At 36.3% G+C, this 19,627-nt stretch overlaps 1 non-coding gene across 1 annotated transcript; it reads right to left on the bottom strand.

Annotated features, from left to right (window-relative positions):
- Positions 1 to 1,840: 1,840 nt before the first annotated feature.
- On the bottom strand, positions 1,841 to 1,943 carry LOC128282836 (small nucleolar RNA R71). The gene has a single exon (XR_008273190.1). It is a non-coding gene; the product is annotated as a small nucleolar RNA R71 (small nucleolar RNA).
- Between the last annotated feature and the right edge of the window lie 17,684 nt (positions 1,944 to 19,627).

Raw genomic sequence — 19,627 nt, 5'->3', positions numbered from 1 at the left:
GCACGACTCACATGGGTAGAACACACGCCCGTGTCATTCTAACAGGTTCGAGCACGACCTGAAGTAGTCACACACGGGCATGTCCCTGCCGAGCCCAAGTTGAGTCCAATTCGAAAAAGGCTAATTTCGAGGGTTTTTAGGCATTCTAAAGCCTATAAATACACCCTAAAGGAAGAGGAAAGGGGACGCGGAGAAAAGGAGGTAGGGAACTACTCAAGGGAAGCTAATTGATCCATTTCAGAAGCCGGATTCACCATCAAGACTGAAGATCTCCCCTCAATTTCCCTTTAGGCATTTTGGGTTTTCTTTATCTTTTGTATTCATTATCCTTCTGAGATGTTTTTCTTTTTAATTATGAACTAAATCCCCTAAGGGGAATGAAACCTAAGATGAATCTTGTTATTATTTTCTGAATTGTATGATAAATATTTAACTTGTTCTTAATTATGTGTTCTTAATTCTTATTTTGATATCCCAGGATACTGGTTCAAGATAAGCTCTTATTCAGAGGAGGAATAGACCCTGTCTAAAAGTACATTTGTTATAATTAAGCGGAGTTGATTGCGCGTCTAGAGATAGGGTGACAAGATTTTGCCGGATTAGGGTGAAACCTAATAAGGGAATCCATAGATCGAGTTAATGCAACCCTAGGGTGTTAATTAGAGAAAAGTCTCAATTATTGAATCTAGGGATTAGACATTATTAGTCTTGAATAGGGATAATAACATAACTTAGGGATCTCTACGGAACAAGTTAAATGAATAAATCGTCCGATTCGGAGTCAGAATAACAAGTGAAGTCTAGGTGGATTCTTCCTTAGGTATTATCTTAATTCAATCGTTTTTCCAAAAGTAATTCCCCAATTCTATTTTTTGTGAATTCTTAGTTTAGATAATTAGTTAATTAAAACAAAACCCCCTTATTCTTTGGCTAGATAATAAAAAGACAGTCATTTCTAGAACTTTTAGTTCCTTTGGGTTCGACAATCCAGTCTTGCTAAAACTATACTACTGTTTGATAGGTACACTTGCCTACATCGTGATAATAGTCAGTTTCAAGAACAATTAATTATAAATAAATAAAACTTACCTGTCACAAAAATCGCGATCAAGTTTTTGGCGCCGTTGCCGGGGAACTGATATATTTGGAACACTCAATTTTTATTACTTTAGCCATTTATTTTTCTTGCAATTTAATTTAATTCTATTTTTATTTATTAATTTACTTTTTCTTTATCTTGGCAGGTTTTTATAGTTTATGATTAGAAGAAACCCGTTAGGACCACTACTTTTTGACGAAGAAATCGATTGCACAGCTCGCAGAAACCAAAGAGAAATAAGGCGAAGCTTAAGATACACAGAGAACGAGCAAGATGACGATATTCAAACCCCAACTGAGGAGATGGCTGAAAACCAAGACAATCAGCTATCTCCTGCGATACCCGTTGAACTAGCAAATCAAAATCCTGTTCCTCGTACTATGTATGATTATGCTAAACCTATTTTAATAGGAACTGAGTCAAGTATAGTTAAGCCTACTATTGCTGCAAATAATTTTGAACTAAAACCTAGCACTATTCAAATGATACAGTAATTTGTTTAGTTTGATGGTTTGCAGGATAAGGATCCAAACACTCACTTGGAAAATTTCTTGGAATTCTGCAATGCATTTAAAATTAATGGCATTTCTGACGATGCCATTCGTCTTCGATTATTCCCTTTTTCATTGAGGAATAAAGCTAAACAGTGGTTGAACTCGTTACCACGAGGGTCAATTACTACTTGGGAACAAATGACCGAAAAATTTCTATTAAAATATTTCCCGCCGGCTGAAACAGCCAAATTACATAATGTTATCTCGTTTGTGCAGATGGACTTAGAAACTCTTTACGATGCATGGGAGAGATACAAGGACCTATTGTGAAAGTGTCCTCACCATGGATTACCTTTATGGTTGGAAGTTCAAACATTCTACAATGGTGTGAACCCCTCGACAAGGCAAATGATTGATGCAACAGCACCTAAAGAGGCTTACAAATTTATTGAAGAGATGTCACTGAATAACTATCAGTGGCAAGTCATGAGGACTAAGCCAACTAAAACAACAGGCGTTTTTAACGTCGATTCGATTATTATGCTGTCAAACCAGGTACAACTTCTAAATAAAATTTTTGATGGTTTACTTGGTTCTACTCAGGTACATCTAGTAATGAGGTGCGAGACGAATCGAGGAGGAGCATGCACAGAGTATCAACCCTTCAACCCTAGCATTGAGGAGGAACAAGTCCAATATTTTGGTAACAATAACTCTAGATCCCAAAATAACCCATATAGTACCATTTATAATGCAGGTTGGAGGAAACATCCCAATTTCTCATGGGGCGGTCAAGGAAATCAAAGACTACAATATCCTCCAGGTTTTCAACAACCACCCTATCAACAGGAAGAGATACTGTCTAAATTTATCTCGGTGTCAGAAACCCATTTTCAGAACACCGAGACAACACTTAAAAATCAACAAGCGTCGATCCAAGGGCTCGAAACTCAGATAGGCCAGCTTTCCAAACTAATCTCCGAATGACCATAAGGTAGCTTGCCAAGTAATACTAAACCCACCCCAAGGGAACAGCTCAACACAATTAATGTTCAAGATGAAGAAGGATTCGTTGAGCCTGAGCCAAAACCCAAGCAAGAAATTGTGGTGAGCAGAGATCAATGTGAGGTAGGTCATAATAAAAACAAATCAGTGAATGTCGAATATATACCTCGTGTGCCGTACCCCAATGCGACAAGGAAAGACCGCTCAGATGAACGATTTGGTAAATTCCTTAAAATCTTAAAAAAATTACATATTAACTTACCATTTATTGAAGCTCTATCACAGATGCTAAACGCAATGAAATTTTTAAAGGAGCTTTTAGAAAATAAACAAAAGTTGGATGAGACGTCGCATGTGGAGCTAAATGCAGTTTGCTCAGCTATTCTACAGAATAAACTACCCAACAAACGAAAAGATCCAGGGAGTTTTACGATTCCTTGCTTAATTGGTAGTTTAGATATTAATAATGCATTAGCTGATTTAGGGGCTAGTATTAACGTCATGCCCTACAAAATGTTCAAACAATTAGGTATTGGGAAGCCCAAATAGACTAGGATGAGCATTCAATTAGCGGATAAAACTATAAAATTTCCTAGGGGTATTATTGAAGATGTGCTAGTTAAAATCGATAAATTTATATTTCCTGTTGACTTCATTGTCCTAGACATAGAGGAGGATAGCAACACTCTTTTAATTTTCGGACGACCCTTTTTAGCAACTGCTAAAATGATTATTGATGTTGGCACAGGTGAGCTCACACTCCGTGTGGGAGATGAAACAATCACCATTCAAGCTCGCAATTCTGGCAACACATCAGAAATTGAAGGTGATCGTCTAAACCATTCTACTAAAACTGACAATATGGTGTAACCTACTTTGCAGGAAATGAGTCTGAAGGAAGTACATGAGCCATTCTCAAGTAGTAGCAGAGGACCTATTCATGAAGATCGAAGGCTACAAATCGAGGAGCTAGATGAATGGCGAACGCATAAACTGAGAACACACGATAAACCAAAACTACGCCAGAACGAGCTCAATACCTTCCCAAATCAACTTAAGGTTGGAGATAAAGTATTATTAGATGTCGCAGATCCTCACATTGTCAAAACCAAACCGAATGAAGAAATCCCTCTTACGGTACTTAGCATTTTCCCATTCGGTACAGTTGAGGTAAGTCATCCCAAGTTCAGCACTTTTAAGGTAAGCAACACCCGTCTAAAACCTTATTTTGATGAGAATGATAACAGGAATGAGGAGTATAAACTCCTCGAAACACCATGACCATTCAATGGAGAGGTAAGTCGAGGTTAGACTATAATTAAGCACTTCTCGGGAGGCAACCTGACACTAACTGTATTAACTTCTTTCAATTTTAGTGTTTAACAGCTAACTTACTAACAGAGCTCTTGAATACATGTTTACCACACAGACACGGCCAAGCACACGGGCATCCTTATGATTGTGTGGAAACAGGCAAAGATTTCCCCAACACGGGCTACGATAAATCACCACGGCCGTGCGACATGGCCGTGGGTGAACCTGCCAAAACAGCACGGGCATGCTACACGTCCGTGCCTTGAACCCATGGTCGAACCTGTCAAATTAACACGGGCGTGCGACACACCCGTGCCAAGCAACCTTGGGCAAACCTGTTAAATTAACACGGGTGTGGGCCTACATACACGGGCGTGGCAGAAGCGAACGAAGCCAGACATAGTCGTGCGACACGGCCGTGTGGACCCATACGCCCAAGGGACATAGGCGTGGACAAAATGTCAGATGCGCCCAAATTCAAAATTTACGAGTCACACAGGTAAAAGTTGGGGAACACGGGCGTGTTCCCTGGCCGTGTGCCACAAAATCTATAAATAGGCTGCACTATCCATTGTCTTCTTTACCCATAAACCCTAACCCTAGCCACTACAAGTCCACACTCCCTCCCTTCCACGCCCGTGCGCCGCTTCCCTCTCCATTTTTGACGCCCAATCTCTCTCCCTTAGCGTTTGTTTACTTTTTTCACTACTATTTTACTTATTTCTAATGCTTATTATCAAAATATCTTCTGTTTTCTTGTACTATTTTCATTTTTGCTCATTATTCTATCATTTAATTTTCATTCATAGGTTACTTAGTATACATTGCATGTTGAACCGTGTTATTAAGAAGGCCTCATTCTCTTATCATAGCCATGCCATTACTATGCTCATTCTCATGTTATTACCATGCTAATGTCACGAAATTATGTTATCAAATTGTTTTTGATTAAGTTGCTAGTAGTTGTGACTGAGATTATTAATTCTAATTTATGACTTCTACCTTTTTGGATTTGCTTTCGTTTTACCTTGAACATTCCTCACGACAAAATAATGGTTTTGCTTGCAGGGTTACCATGTCGTCTTTACGAGGAAAGAAAACTGCTATCCCTGCTTCAAAGAAAAGGAAGGGAGTGTCATCTTCTTCGGGTCCTACCGTAGAAATTCGCCACCCTTTCCAGCAATTCCCTATTGGGCCCCAAGAAGAACATTTCCAAATACTTGGGCTGACGACTCTAATTGCGTGTCATTTGATCGACCGGCTCGCAGAGAACAAGTTCGATTATGATGCAATTCGGGTCTTCCTAACTACCGATCCTTGGGAGATTTTCTTTGGGATCATCCAGCCAACATATCTCGAGCTCACGATGGAACTATGCTCAACATTTCATCTTCAGACCGTAATGATGAACTACGATAATCCCTGCACGGTACAATTTTGCCTAGGCAGATTAGTCCGCTAGCTCAGCATCCCAGAATTTGGTACTGCACTGGGCTTATATACAGAGGAATTCAAGGAGGAGAATGACTTAGATACTCTCAACTGCCATATCCATCATTCTCCTTCACGGTGCTGGGACGCACTAGTACCAGGTTCAGCCACCTATAATCCTAGCCGCTCCAAGGTATCGGCTCTCCCTCCATATCTAAGGTACCTATACGCCATTTTGCCTCACACATTAACAGGAAGGTGAGAGAGCAATGGTGTCGTCAACACTCACGATGCCTACTTTCTATGGTGTATGTCGTACGGGCACGTCATCGACCTTGCCTATTTTATTGCCCTCGCCATTCAACACCAGACGGAGCGGCATAGGAAGGGGGTCATCTCCATTGGCCCCTATGTTACTCGATTGGCTCAACATTTTGGGCTCCTCACCACTGCGGCCTAGGAATCATCCTTGAACCTCATTGGTCAAATGTCTCCACAAGGCATCTCGAGCATGCTAAGCATGAGGATGATCGAAAAGCACTGAGGAACCTACCTTCCTCAATATCGTCTCACCCAATCTACTGAGGAGGAGGCCCCCGAGGACATTACTGATGATGTTCTCGTACAGCACGAGGACCCACCGTCTCAGCCGCCACCACTCTCTCGTCTAGTTCATGGGGCAGCTTCATATGCTGACATTTTTGATCGCCTTACTCGATTCGAGCAGCAGTGTTTTCAACAATTTGACAACATTGATGCTACTCTACAGCAGATCTGTCAGCACCTCCACATCTCATCTCTACCCCCACCTCGTGAGCCATCTAGCGATGAAGATGTTTAAAAACTTTCCTTTATTATTTTATGTTTTTACTTTTATTTTATTTTAAGACTACTTTTTATTTTTCTTTCATCTTATTTTTATTAGGATTTATATTTTTTATTTAACAATTTTGAATTCCAGCTATTTCCTACTGAGTAATCATTCTTCCTTATATATTTTCTAAAAGACTTCCTAATGCTATCATAGTTATAAAAAGCTCCAAAGCTCACTATTACTCAGGGACTTGAAACTCCATTGGGAAAGGTTCTCATGTCCTGCTCAACCACGACTATAACCAACTTCAGATATAATATTCTTTTCGTGCAGGACTTATGGACTAATGAACCTCTACCACTACCGGAGTATCCTCCTCCACCCTTATGCTGATTATTCTTCGAAACTCCAGTTCAAGGGAATTCATTCATCACTTAGGAAATTTCACTTTTCTCCCTATCTTATGAACTTACACTTACCTTTGTCAAAATATCTATCTTTGTACATTGAGGACAATGTACATCTTAAGTGTGGGGGGTATTCATTTCATTATCAGAAAAATCCCTAAATGACTGCCTTATTCTCTTGAAAAGCTCTCGTATCATATTTACGATAAATTTTGATTGATTTATGATTTTGATTGATATATCTTGAATTAAAACATAGGCATTTATGCATTGATTGTTTAAACTTTAAGACATTAGAGAATCAAGCATGATAAGTTGATTTTTAAGAATTTAAAATTTTAGGTTGTTTCCTCGAAGTTTAGGTATTACTTTGAGTTAGAATTCATAAGTTTCAAGCATCAAAAAGCCATAATTTTTGTGAGCTTTTTTAAGCCTTTTGAGCATCTATTAATTCTCTCATGCTCACTTTTATTATTGCTTTGAGTGGGTCAGTATCGAACTGTTATTCTAGAACTTGCTTGATTTTGCATGTCAAGACCACACCATTTGATTTGATATGTCAAAATGATTAAGGCACTTAAGCTTAACCCACTCATGTCATGAAAAGCCTACCTCCACGATTAACCCTTAGTAAACCCCGTTGAGCTAACAAGCCATTTCTTGTATTACCCATAATATTAACCCTAAACCTATTATTGTTGAAATCCCCTAAATAAAATTTGATCCCTATTTTTGTCGAGATTTGATTTGAAATAGTTGCTCAGCTATGTCTTGTTCTTAATAGTTAATCTATGTTATTTAACTTCTTCTTTAAAAAAATGTGTATACACATTAGTAGTAATCTTTTGTTTTTGAGCTTGAGTATTTAAATTCCATATTCTGAGAAGAAGCTCTGTTGTACGTAAATGATGATTAAATCTTTTTCTAGTTAAGTGATTTTTCAATTCAACCTCGATTCTAACAGTTTCTTTCAGCTTGTGACCACACCTCTTAACCAAAGCCACATTACAACCCTCTAAAGACCTTTTGATTGATGTCTCATCTCAATTTATAGTGGTGGACATTTGATTTTCATGCAAGCTCATGATAATAACTTTTCATATTAACTGATGAGTGCTACTTTCATGGTCCTTAAACACTTTGAGTGATTTGAGTGAATCTTTAGTGAGGGTGTTAAACTCTGTGAGATTTTGAATCGAGGTAACCACTTAGATAAGGGGAGATGCCTAAGTTTTGCATGATTAAATACTCAAATGTTTGAAGCTCTAATGTTCTTTTAGTTGAATTCTCAATGCATGATTACCTGTGGATTATTTTGAGATATTTTCGATAGAGATTATAAGTTGAGAAGGATTTATTTTGATTATGAGTTGAGGATTTTGCTTGAGGACAAGCAAATGCTTAAGTGTGGGGGTATTTGATAAATCGTAATTTATACATATTTTTACCCATGCTTAACACATTTTATGGATGATTTTTTCTTAGAATTGGTGAATTCAATGCTCCTAATGCTTTAATTTCATGTTTTATACTTAGGTGAGCATAGGAGAGCGAAAGAAACGAGAAACAGGTCAAAAAAGGAGAAAATGGGCCACCGTACGAAATCAACACGGCCTGGACTTCCTTACACAGGCAGACCACACGGTCGTGCCATTCTAACAGGTTCGAGCATGGCCTGAAGTTGTCGCACACGGGCGTGTCACACGTGCGTGTCCCTGCCGAGCCCAAGTTGAGTCCAATTCAAAAAAGGCTAATTTCGAGGGTTTTTAGGCATTCTAAAGCCTATAAATACACCTTAAAAGAAGTGGAAAGGGGACGCGGAGAAAAGGAGGCAGGGAACTACTCAAGGGAAACCGATTGATCCATCTCAGAAGCCGGATTCAGACTGAAGATCTCCCTTCAATTTCCCTTCAGGAGTTTTGGGTTTTCTTTATGTTTTGTATTCATTATTCTTCTGAGATGTTTTCCTTTTTAGTTATGAACTAAATCCTCTAAATACCTAAGGGGAATGAAACCTAAGACGAATTTTATTATTATTTTCTGAATTGTATTATAAATATTTAACTTGTTCTTAATTATGTGTTCTTAATTCTTGTTTTGATATCCCAGGATACTGATTCAAGATAAGCTCTTATTCAGAGGAGGAATAGACCTTGTCTAAGAGTACATTTGTCATAATTAAGCGTAGTTGATTGCGCGCCTAGAGATAGGGTGACAAGATTTTGCTGGATTAGGGTGAAACCTAATAAAGGGATCCATAGATCGAGTTAATGCAACCCTAGGGTGTTAATTAGAGAAAAGTCTCAATTATTGAATCTAGGGATTAGACATTATTAGTCTTGAATAGGGATAATAACATAACTTAGGGATCTCTACGGAACAAGTTAAATGAATAAATCGTCCGATTCGGAGTCAGAATAACAAGTGAAGTCTAGGTGGATTCTTCCTTAGGTATTGTCTTAATTCAATCGTTTTTCCAAAAGTAATTCCCCAATTCTATTTTCTGTGAATTCTTAGTTTAGATAATTAGTTAGTTAAAACAAAACCCCCTTATTCTTAGGCTAGATAATAAAAAGACAGTCATTACTAGTACTTTTAGTTCCTTTGGGTTCGACAATCCGGTCTTGCTAAAACTATACTACTGTTCGATAGGTACACTTGCCTACATCGTGATAATAGTTAGTTTCAAGAACGATTAATTATAAATATATAAAACTTACCTGTCATGAAAATCGCGAACAATAACCCTAATGTCATGACATTTGTATCCTAACTATTCTTAAGGTTCAACCGGGGTTTCGAGATATCAAACTTCGTCGATTTGTCATTGAGTCATCATTAATTAATTCCACAAAAACAACTATACAATTCATGCAATATTAAAGCATTAAATACATAATAATGTAATGTTACATTATTTACACACGAACTTACCTTGGTATTCAAAATATGGCTACTAGTCGATTTAGTCCACAACTTTGTTCTTTTCTCGATTTAGGTCCGAGCTCTATTTTTTTTATCTATAATAGCAAATTTTGCTTAGTTAATTATCACATTGTTCAAAATAGTCCATAAATCATACCTTGGCAAAATTACAATTTTTCCCTAAACTTTTACATAATTACAACTTAGCCCCTGACTCGTAAAAAGAAATGTGTTCATTTTCTTTGATACCCAAGCCTAGCTAAACTTATATTATACTTATATCAGCCCACATTTTCTTTCAAATCAGATTTTTAACCATCTATTTTACAGCTTTTAGAAAAAGGTCATTTTTAGGTGTTTTCATGAAAAACCACTTAGTAAAAGATGTTTATCATGCATCAAACTTTCATATTCCTCTATTAAACACCAAAATACATGCATGTCACACATGGGTAAGTTTTTGAACATGAACCTTAGCTCAAAATAATGGTAGAAATAGCTAGATCATGCTTCAAAGATTTCAAAAACATAAAGAACATTAAAAACGGGGATATGGTGTACTTACAATCGAGCTTGAAAAAAATGAACAACACTCTAGCTATGGCTCCTTGAGAATTTTAGCTAAGGAGGAGGAAGATGGAAATTTTTTTTTATTCTTTTATTAACCAAATGACAAAAATGCCCTTAAGGTCTTTCTTTCAAATTTTTCTTACTCATGCCCATTTTTGTCCATAAAAATAGAAATTAGGCAAATTGTTATTTAAGGACCTTTAATTAACAATCCATGGAAATTTCATGCTTAAAGCTTCTAGAACTCACATTTTCCACCTTTTGTTATTTAGTCCTAAATGTCAAATTGGACACTTTTTCCATTAAATTTCTTCATGAAATTTAACATAAGCATGCAATTATATCATAGACCTCATAATAATCATAAATTAATTATTCTACTTCGATTTTGTGGTCTCAAAATCACTATTCTGACTAGACCCTAATTCGAGATGTTACAACTCTCCCTCTTTAGGGATTTTCGTCCCTAAAAATCTTACCGGTGAAAAGGTTTGGGTATTGGTTTCTCATGCTTTCCTCGGTCTCCCATGTAGCCTCTTCGACCCCATTTCTTTTCCATAATACTTTCACAAGGGCAATACTTTTGTTTCTCAATTGTTTACCTTCCCGAGCCAAAATCTTAACCGGTTCTTCGCTCTAAGTCATATCCGACCGAATCTCAACTTCTGTTGGTGAAATCACATGCGAAGGGTCTGATTGGTAATGGCGTAACATAGAAACATGGAACACATCATGGATTTTTTCCAACTCATGCGGCAAAGCCAACCGATATGCTACTGGCTCTATCCTTTCGGTAATCTCATATAGTCCAATAAAACCCAGACCCAGCTTGCCCTTCTAGCCAAATCTAAGAACTTTCTTCCATGGAGATACTTTCAGGAATACTTTATCACCTACTTGAAACTCAATCTCTTTCTATTTCAAATCCGCGTAGGATTTATGTCTATCCGAAGTAGCTTTCAAACAATCACGAATTATCTTCACTTTCCCTTCGGTTTCTTTGACTAAATCAACTCCGTGAATTTGATTTTCTCTAAGTTCGGTCCAATACAAAGGTGTTAGGCACTTACGCCCATACAATGCCTCATAAGGCACCATTTTCAAACTCGACTAAAAACTGTTGTTGTAGGCAAATTCTACCAACAGTAAATACTTTTCCCAACTAACTTGGAACTCAAGAACACAACACCGCAGCATATTTTCAAGAATTTGAATTACTCGCTCAGACTGACCGTCAGTTTACGGAGGGAAAGCGGTACTAAAGTTCAACTTTGTACCCAAAGCCTCTTGTAACATTTTTCAGAACCACGAAATGAATCTAGGATCTCTATCTCAAATAATCAACAAAGGTACTCCATGCAATCTCACTATTTCAGAAATATACAATTCAGCTAACTTATCAAGTGAGTAGTCGGTACGTACAATTATAAAATGAGCCGACTTTGTTAGTCGATCTACAACAACCCATATAACGTCTTTCTTTTTCGGTCTCAAAGGAAAACCCGTCACGAAATCCATAATAATAAAGTCCTATTTTGTAACAGCCCTAATTTGACCCCAGTCGGGAAGTGGTTTCGGGACCACTAAACCGAGTCGTGAAAATAATTGAATGATAAATTTTGTGCTTAATTTGTGTGAAAATGCATATGTGAATTTGTGGTGCTTTGATTTTTGCCAATTAAGGTGAATTTTATTGAAAGGGACTTGTGTGAAAAATTTAAGAAATGTGCTAGGTATTTATGTGATGGCTTATTACTATGGTTTAAAAAGCATAAGGATGTGCATGTCAAATTGTCATTTTTTTATAGTGGCCGGCCATGTGGTTGAGTAATTGAAAAAGTATAAATTTTATATGTATTTATATATATAAATGTATTATAATATGTAATAACAATTTTATATTATAATGAAATAAGTAAGTGGGTGAAAAGAAGAAGGTTGATAACTTTTGTTCTTCATTGCTTGAAAGCGGGGGATAGGAGAGACCAAACTTTCGGCTATGTTAGCTTCAAAATTAAGGTATGTTTCATGTGCTATCTTCAAAGTCTTGTGAAAATCTAGTTAATCACATAGTTTCCTACATAGCCCATGTTAAAAACTTTAGTTTTGGTTGAGGATATAGCATTGACCATTTACCTAAGTTTTTGCTAAATTATTGATAGTTGAATGCTAGTTTTAAAGAATGAATAATTGTGATTGTAATGGAGTTTCATGTTGCTTAGGTGGTGAATTAAGCATATATGTGCATTAGATGCTAAGTAGGAAATCGGCTAATGTGTTGGGTGTACTATGGCGATTGTGACTTGGATAAAATTTAGTAATGTATGTGCTTTAAATGTGTTATGAACTATTATAAGTTAAATTAAGTTGAAGCTTGGTAAAATTGAATAATTGTGGTTTAATTTCTTAATGGCAATTGGCTATTATGGTGAAATGCAAATGTTAATATTTAGTTACTAGTGTTTATATGTGTGCTAGCCGGATTTGAACTTGAATGATGATTTGAGCACAATGTGTTGTATTGATATTATGCTTAAGTGAAATTATAGATATATATGATGAAATTGATTGGTGATATACATGTTTGAATAATATGTACGCAAAGAATGTGTGAAAGAGTGAATTGGTAATAATCTGTTTGGGACAGCAGCAGTAAAGTGAATTTGGAAAATCACCATAAATTGTGGGAGTTGAGTTAGAAGCTAAATAAATTATGTAATTAAAGCTTAATGAGTCTAGTTTCTTATAAAAGAAACCATGTAAGCAAAATAATTTCCGATAATAAGATATTTGAAGTGATGTGGGACAGGATCAAAATGACTTCTAGATCCCCTGTTCTATTTTTATAAAATCATTATAAATTGTAAAAAAAATGGTTATAAGATGAAGTTTATATGCTTAGAATCCTTAATTAGTCTAGTTTCAAATGAAATAAACGAGAACATATTTTGAATTCTGTACAATGAGAATTTTGATTCATAGTGAAGAGTGGTCAGATTAGTCAAACAGTGAAACAAGGGAAACTTTAAGAAAAATCTGGTATTTATTTTCCAAACAAAAAATTATGAAAATTTTATGGATAAAATATATATAAGTCTATTTTCAGGGAAAATTAACGGAACTTGATTTTGAGTTTTTTAGCTCCAGTTATAAATGATTTAGTGACTATTGCTCAGGAAGACAGCTTGCAGTGAAATTATGATTATGTGGTAAACATTGACAAAAAATTCGTTAATGAGTTGCTTATTGATTTCTTATAAGCTTACTATGATCAGTAAGTGTGAAAGTCGAATATATATATTATATTTATAAAGTGATGCTTGAATAGTCGAATAATGACTAGTTTAAAATCTTTGAATTTAAGCTCAAGAGCATAGAGGGACAAATTCGGTAACATTCGAGGTAAGTTCTTAAGTGTTTAAGCTTGATTCCTTTTTATATGCCTAAGAGTTAAATTAATATGGCAAAGAGAATGTAAATTTTATTTAGTTAATGTGCCGAATATGTAATGATTTAAGGCTATAACCTGATTATGGCTATTATGCTTAAGTTGAATTGGATTTGGAAATTTGATGCACTAAATGAGTGTTACAATGAGTAAACTATGTCGTATATGTGTTGGTAGAGATATCACGATTTGTGATTATTAAATATCTAAAGGAAACCATGATGTGTATAAAATTATTATTATTAGTCCTTTGTGGTAGCCAAATATGGCTTGGCACTAAAGTGATTAAATGTGAACTTTGATGAGGTAAACTATTAAAAGTGTGGTGCTTTAAGACTATGGGCTAATACGATATGTGGATTTGTTCTGTAAAGTAAATTATTCAGGTACGAATAACCTAATTAAGTATATGTGAATTAAATGAATTTGATGATTGATGTGAATCAAATATATAAGAAATGGTTTCATGTTTATGTTCAACTATGAGACCTTGTGTTAAATCGACAATCGATTTCGTTCAATACATTAAGTTGGTCAGGTATGCGATATGTACTTATGCATGTTAAATCAATTGGAATTGAATCATGAATGTGAATTGAGAGGCATAGGTAAAAATGCCTATGTCATATATGCGAGTAAGGGTAAAACCATCGTAAATTATCGATAAGGATGGGTTATGTGCGGAACCAACTTATAATTGCTAATTTGAAAGGTTGTGTGCGAATCGGTGAGCAATATGTATATATTAGGTGAATTGTGACCTTTTGGTTCTACTTGAATTAAGTTGTGCGATAAATAATTTATGTATATGACTTATAGTTGAATGGTCACTATGGGTTAAGTTTGAATGGTGAAATGGATATGTGATATTTATGTATGACTTTTGAACCGAAATGTAAATGATGGTGTTCATATGGAGCTTATATCCGAACGTAGCAAATGACTACTAATGTGATATGTTGAATGAGATGTGTTAATATATGATTAAATATGCATGATATTTGATGTGTATTCGGGCTTAAAGACCCGCAGGCTATATCTGGAATTATATCCGAGTTAAATCCATGAGCTTCGTCTTTGGTAATATATCCGGTTAAATCCTGCAGGGCTTCGTCTTTGGTATTATATCCGGTTAAATCCGTAGGCCTAGTGCTGGTATATATCGAGTTTAAAGTCCGTAGGCTTCGTGCTTTGGTGTTATGTTTGGGTTTTATACCTCGCAGCCAAGTGTTAGTGAATTTGATAAAGTATATGACTACGAGATCCTATGCTAAGATGATAAATTGAACTCAGTATTACACATTAAGTGATTCGTATGTGATATATATATTATATGTGAGATTGATCGACAGAATTAAGAATGTGTAATGAGAAGCATATAAAAGATGTTGTAAATTCATATGTATATTTGTATATGTGTGCATTCGGTTATTATGCAAAGTTACAAGATAGTTTTCGATATGCTATTTAACTATGAATGTTAAAAGTAAGTGTGGGTAAGAAATGATACACTAGTGAAATTTGAAAGAATTAAAATTAATCCTAAGCTTGTAAATACTATGTTTATATGAGTTTGAGTATAAACGAGTAAAATGATATGTGTTTGTGCATAATCACCAAATAGTATTGTACTCGAAAAGTGTTATGTGATTTGAACATTTGTTTTTTTTAAGTTCAACTGTTTAAATTGCTTAAGACTTACTAAGCTTATGAAAGCTTACTTTGAATGTTATGTTTCTCTGTTTATTTTTGTAGATCGTTGACTCTTACTATTAGCTCGGGATCGTCAAGACTTCGTCACACTATCCACTATTGTAGTAATCATGTGATTTGGACTTAACTTATGGCATGTATAGGATAGACTATAAATAGAATGATATTTTGACTATTGTATATAAGCCATGCGAATATGGCATCTTATGGAAGTTTACTTTTATAAGTTTTAAATTCGATCTTTGTTTGTGTCTATTAGTTATATAAATAAATGATCTTTTATTTAAGAAAAGGTTCAAAGTTTTACTGTTCTGATCCGATTCCTAATTTCTGGTAATGTCTCGTCCTATTCCGGCGACGGTTACGGGATAGAGGTGTTACATATTTCCACTCAGGAACCATCACAGGCTGAAGTAAGCCTGAAGGTACTTGGTGTTTGGCCTTTACTTGCTGACAAATCAGGAATTTTGAAACAAACTCTAAAATATCTCTTTTCACATTCAGCCACCAATACAATTTCTTCAAATCGTTGCACATTTTCGTACTACCCTGATGTATAGACAAAAAACCACTATCTGTCTCATGCAAAATCTTCTAAATAAACTCGGTATTTTAGGAATATAAATTCTATCTCGATACAGCAAGCAACCATCAGAACTAATTCAAAAATCTGATTCAATACTTGACTCACACTAAGCTCTCTTATCTTGAATATTACTATCACTTTTCTGAGCTTTATAAATCTCCTGACAAAACATCGGTCTAGCTCTCAACTCAGCTAGAATCAAACCATTATCTGATAAAGCCAACTGAGTGTTCATAGCCCTCAAAGCAAATAACAAGTTTCTACTCAAAGCATCGGCGACTAGCTCATAATCTTTTATCAACTCTAGCCACCTCTGTTGTTGTAGGTTCAAATCCTTTTGAGTCATCAAGTACTTTAGACTTTTATGATCAGTGAATACTTGACATTTCTCACCATACAAATGGTGTCTCGAAATATTCAACGCGAACACAATGGCAGCTAGCTCCAAATCATAGGTCGGATAATTTTTCTCATGTGGTTTCAACTGTCTCGAGGAATTAGGTATCACCTTGCTTTCTTGCATAAGTACACGACCCAATCCATTCAAGAATGGGTCATTATAAACTACAAATTCTTTTCCCGGTTCAAGTTGTACTAAAATCGGTGCCTCGATCAACAATGCCTTTAGCTTCTTAAAAATTTGTTGGCATTTTTCTGTCCATTCGAACTTGACATCTTTCTATAACAACCTCATAATCGGAGTAGCAATCATGGAGAATCCTTTCACAAACCTTCTGTAATAACCGACCAAGCCTAGAAAGCTTTTAACCTTAGTTACATTCCTCAGCAGTTTCCATTAAAAAATAGCCGAAATCTTACTCGGGTCAACTCTAATACCATCACTTGAAATAATGTGGCCCAAAAACGCGACTTCTCAAAGCCAAAATTCACTTTTATTGAACTTAGCATACAACTGCTTGTCTCTCAAAGTTTGCAAAACCGTTCTCAAGTGCTCGGCATGCTCGGTCTCATCACGAGAATAAATCAGGATATCATCAATAAAAAGAACCACAAATTGTATGGTTGGAAAATATGATTCATTAAATCCATAAATACAACAAGCGCATTCTTAAACCAAAAGGCATAACCTAAAATTCATAGTGACCATACCTCATCCGAAATACAGTTTTTGGCACATCAGACTCCTTAACTCTCAACTGGAAGTAACCAGACCTCAAGTCTATCTTTGAAAACATTGTGGCTCCCTTCAATTGATCAAACAAATCATCGATTCTTGGCAAGGGATACTTATTCTTTATGGTTACATTATTGAGCTGTCGGTAGTCTATACACAATCTCATTGAACCATCTTTCTTTTTCAAAAATAGTACCGGTGCTCCCCACGGAGAATAACTAGGTCTCGTAAAACCTTTATCCGTTAACTCTTATAACTGAACTTTCAACTGCTTTAACTCCGTCGGAGCCATCCTATTCGGAGCAATTGAAATGTGTACAATACCAAGAATTAACTCAATACCAAACTCAACTTCCTTAATTGGAGGCAATCCTGGTACCTCTTCCGGAAACACATCCGGATACTCACATACTACCGGAACTGATTCAATTTTCAACTCAGACTCTTTCGTATTTAGTATGAAGCCAAGATAAGCTTCGCAACCCTTTCTTATACATTTCTGAGCAGTTATAGAAGAAATCACTACAGGCAAGCTATCTGATTCATCAAATTCAACCTGAAGAATATCACCACTTTTACATATCATTTCAATGATTTTCCTTCCACAGTTTACTAGCACATCATGCATGATCAACCAATTTATACCAAGTATTACATCAAATTTGTCAAACGAAAAAAGCATAAGATTAGCTGAAAAACAATGACATATAACCAGAAAAGGGCAGTTCTTACATACTTTGTCAACTAACACATGCTTGCCTAGAGGGTTTGGCACTTTTATCACAAATTCTATAGACGCAACAGGCATATTCATGCTAGACACCAATTTCACACAAACATATGAATGGGTAGATCCTAGATCAATCAAAGCAACAACATGAGTATCATAGAGAGAAAAAGTACCCATAATCACATCCGGAGATGAAGCCTCTTCGCGAACGCGAATGACATAAGTCTTCGCAGGTGCTCTACCTTCGGGCCTCACAGCTGGATCTCTAGGTGCACCCTTGCTACTTGCTCAATTTCTTGGATTTCTTTGGGGCCTCCTTGGGAAGCAAGATTACCCGATCTTGCACTTAGAAATTTCTCTTTTTCAACCCTCTTGGGGCAATCTCTAATGAAGTGATCTTGGGAACCACGCTAAAAACAAGCTCTATCACTAACTCGGCACTCGTCGAGGTGACATCTACCACAATGTGAATGCTTCGATCTACTCGGTCAAGTATTACAAACACTAGCAATTGAAGTAGTATGAGTTTTTGAAACTGAGTACTGCTTACCCTTATTTCTATTTGAGTACCCAACTAAAGCACTTGATCGAGTATTAAACTCCCTCAGTTTCTTAGATGAGGACTGCAGTGACTTACTCATATGTCTCTTCTTCGAATCTCTAGACTCAAATTCAGCTTTTCATTTCTCGTTAGCCAATTCCTTGGCCTTACAAGCTCTTTCAACCAGTACAACAAACTCTTTTAATTTTAAGATGCTAACCAGCAATCGGATGTCCTCATTTAACCCATCCTCAAACCTCTTACACATGATGGCCTCAGTCTATATACGATCCTGGGCATACTTACTGAGTCTTACGAACTCACGCTCATACTCTGTTATAGTCATTTGGCCCTATTTTAACTCGAGAAATTCCTTTCGCTTCTGATCGATAAACCTCTAGCTTATGTACTTCTTACGAAACTCCTCTTGAAAAAATCCCCAATTAACTCTCTCCCTTGGTGCAACCGACATAAGGGTGTTCCACCACTAATAAGTCGAGTCTCTCAAGAGTGATACTACACACTTCATGCATTCCCCAAGTGTGTATGATAACTCATCAGATACCCAGATGGTATTCTCGAGCCAGAACTCCGCCCTTTCGGGATCATCATCTATACTAGACCGAAACTCTTTGACTCCTTGCTTTCGAATTTTATCCACTTTAGGTCTATTCAGCCTCATAAAATCCATACCTTGAGGTGCTATAGGAACAAGTTGAGGGAGTGAAAGGGGTTGAGTATTCGGGTTTGTTCAAATGAACTCTGTATACTAGGCATCATCATGTGGAGAAAGGCTTCCCTAGCCTCTTCTCCTCCTCCCTGACTAACGGTCACGTGTCTACTCTCAACTGGCCCTGCCCCTTGAGCGGGAGCCAACGCATTACTTTCTACGTAATCAGCTTTAGCTCGACTAGGATCCATTACTATACGAAAACTCAATTTAAAAGGTCTAGAGTCGTCACATTATCATAACTCATTTATGGCATGTATAGCTAAACTTGTACACATGCTATGTTAGTCCAAGAATCAACTAAACTATAACTTTGATACCATTAAATGTAACACCCCTTACCCGTAATCTGTCACCGAGACAGGGTCTGAGGTGTTATTGGACTCAACTATAAGAATTCATACAAAATCGGGCCATAAAATTCTGTTCAATTTAAATCCATTCATACATATGCAAATTGTCTCTTATATGGGCCTACGAGACCCAAAACATACATCGAGTATAGTGATCGCGATTTTCGTGTGACAGGTTTTAAATATTTATAATTAATCGTTCTTGAAACTAACTATTATCACGATGTAGGCAAATGTACCAATCGAACAACAGTATAGTTTTAGCAAGACCAAATTGTCGAACCCAAAGGAACTAAACGTACTAGTAATAAGTGTCTTTTTATTATCTAGCC

Source organism: Gossypium arboreum, chromosome 10 (genome assembly GCF_025698485.1).
Source record: "Gossypium arboreum isolate Shixiya-1 chromosome 10, ASM2569848v2, whole genome shotgun sequence".
Lineage (NCBI taxonomy): Eukaryota > Viridiplantae > Streptophyta > Magnoliopsida > Malvales > Malvaceae > Gossypium > Gossypium arboreum.
Note: the sequence above shows the minus strand (reverse complement) of the source record. Positions and strands in the feature narration are given on the sequence as shown.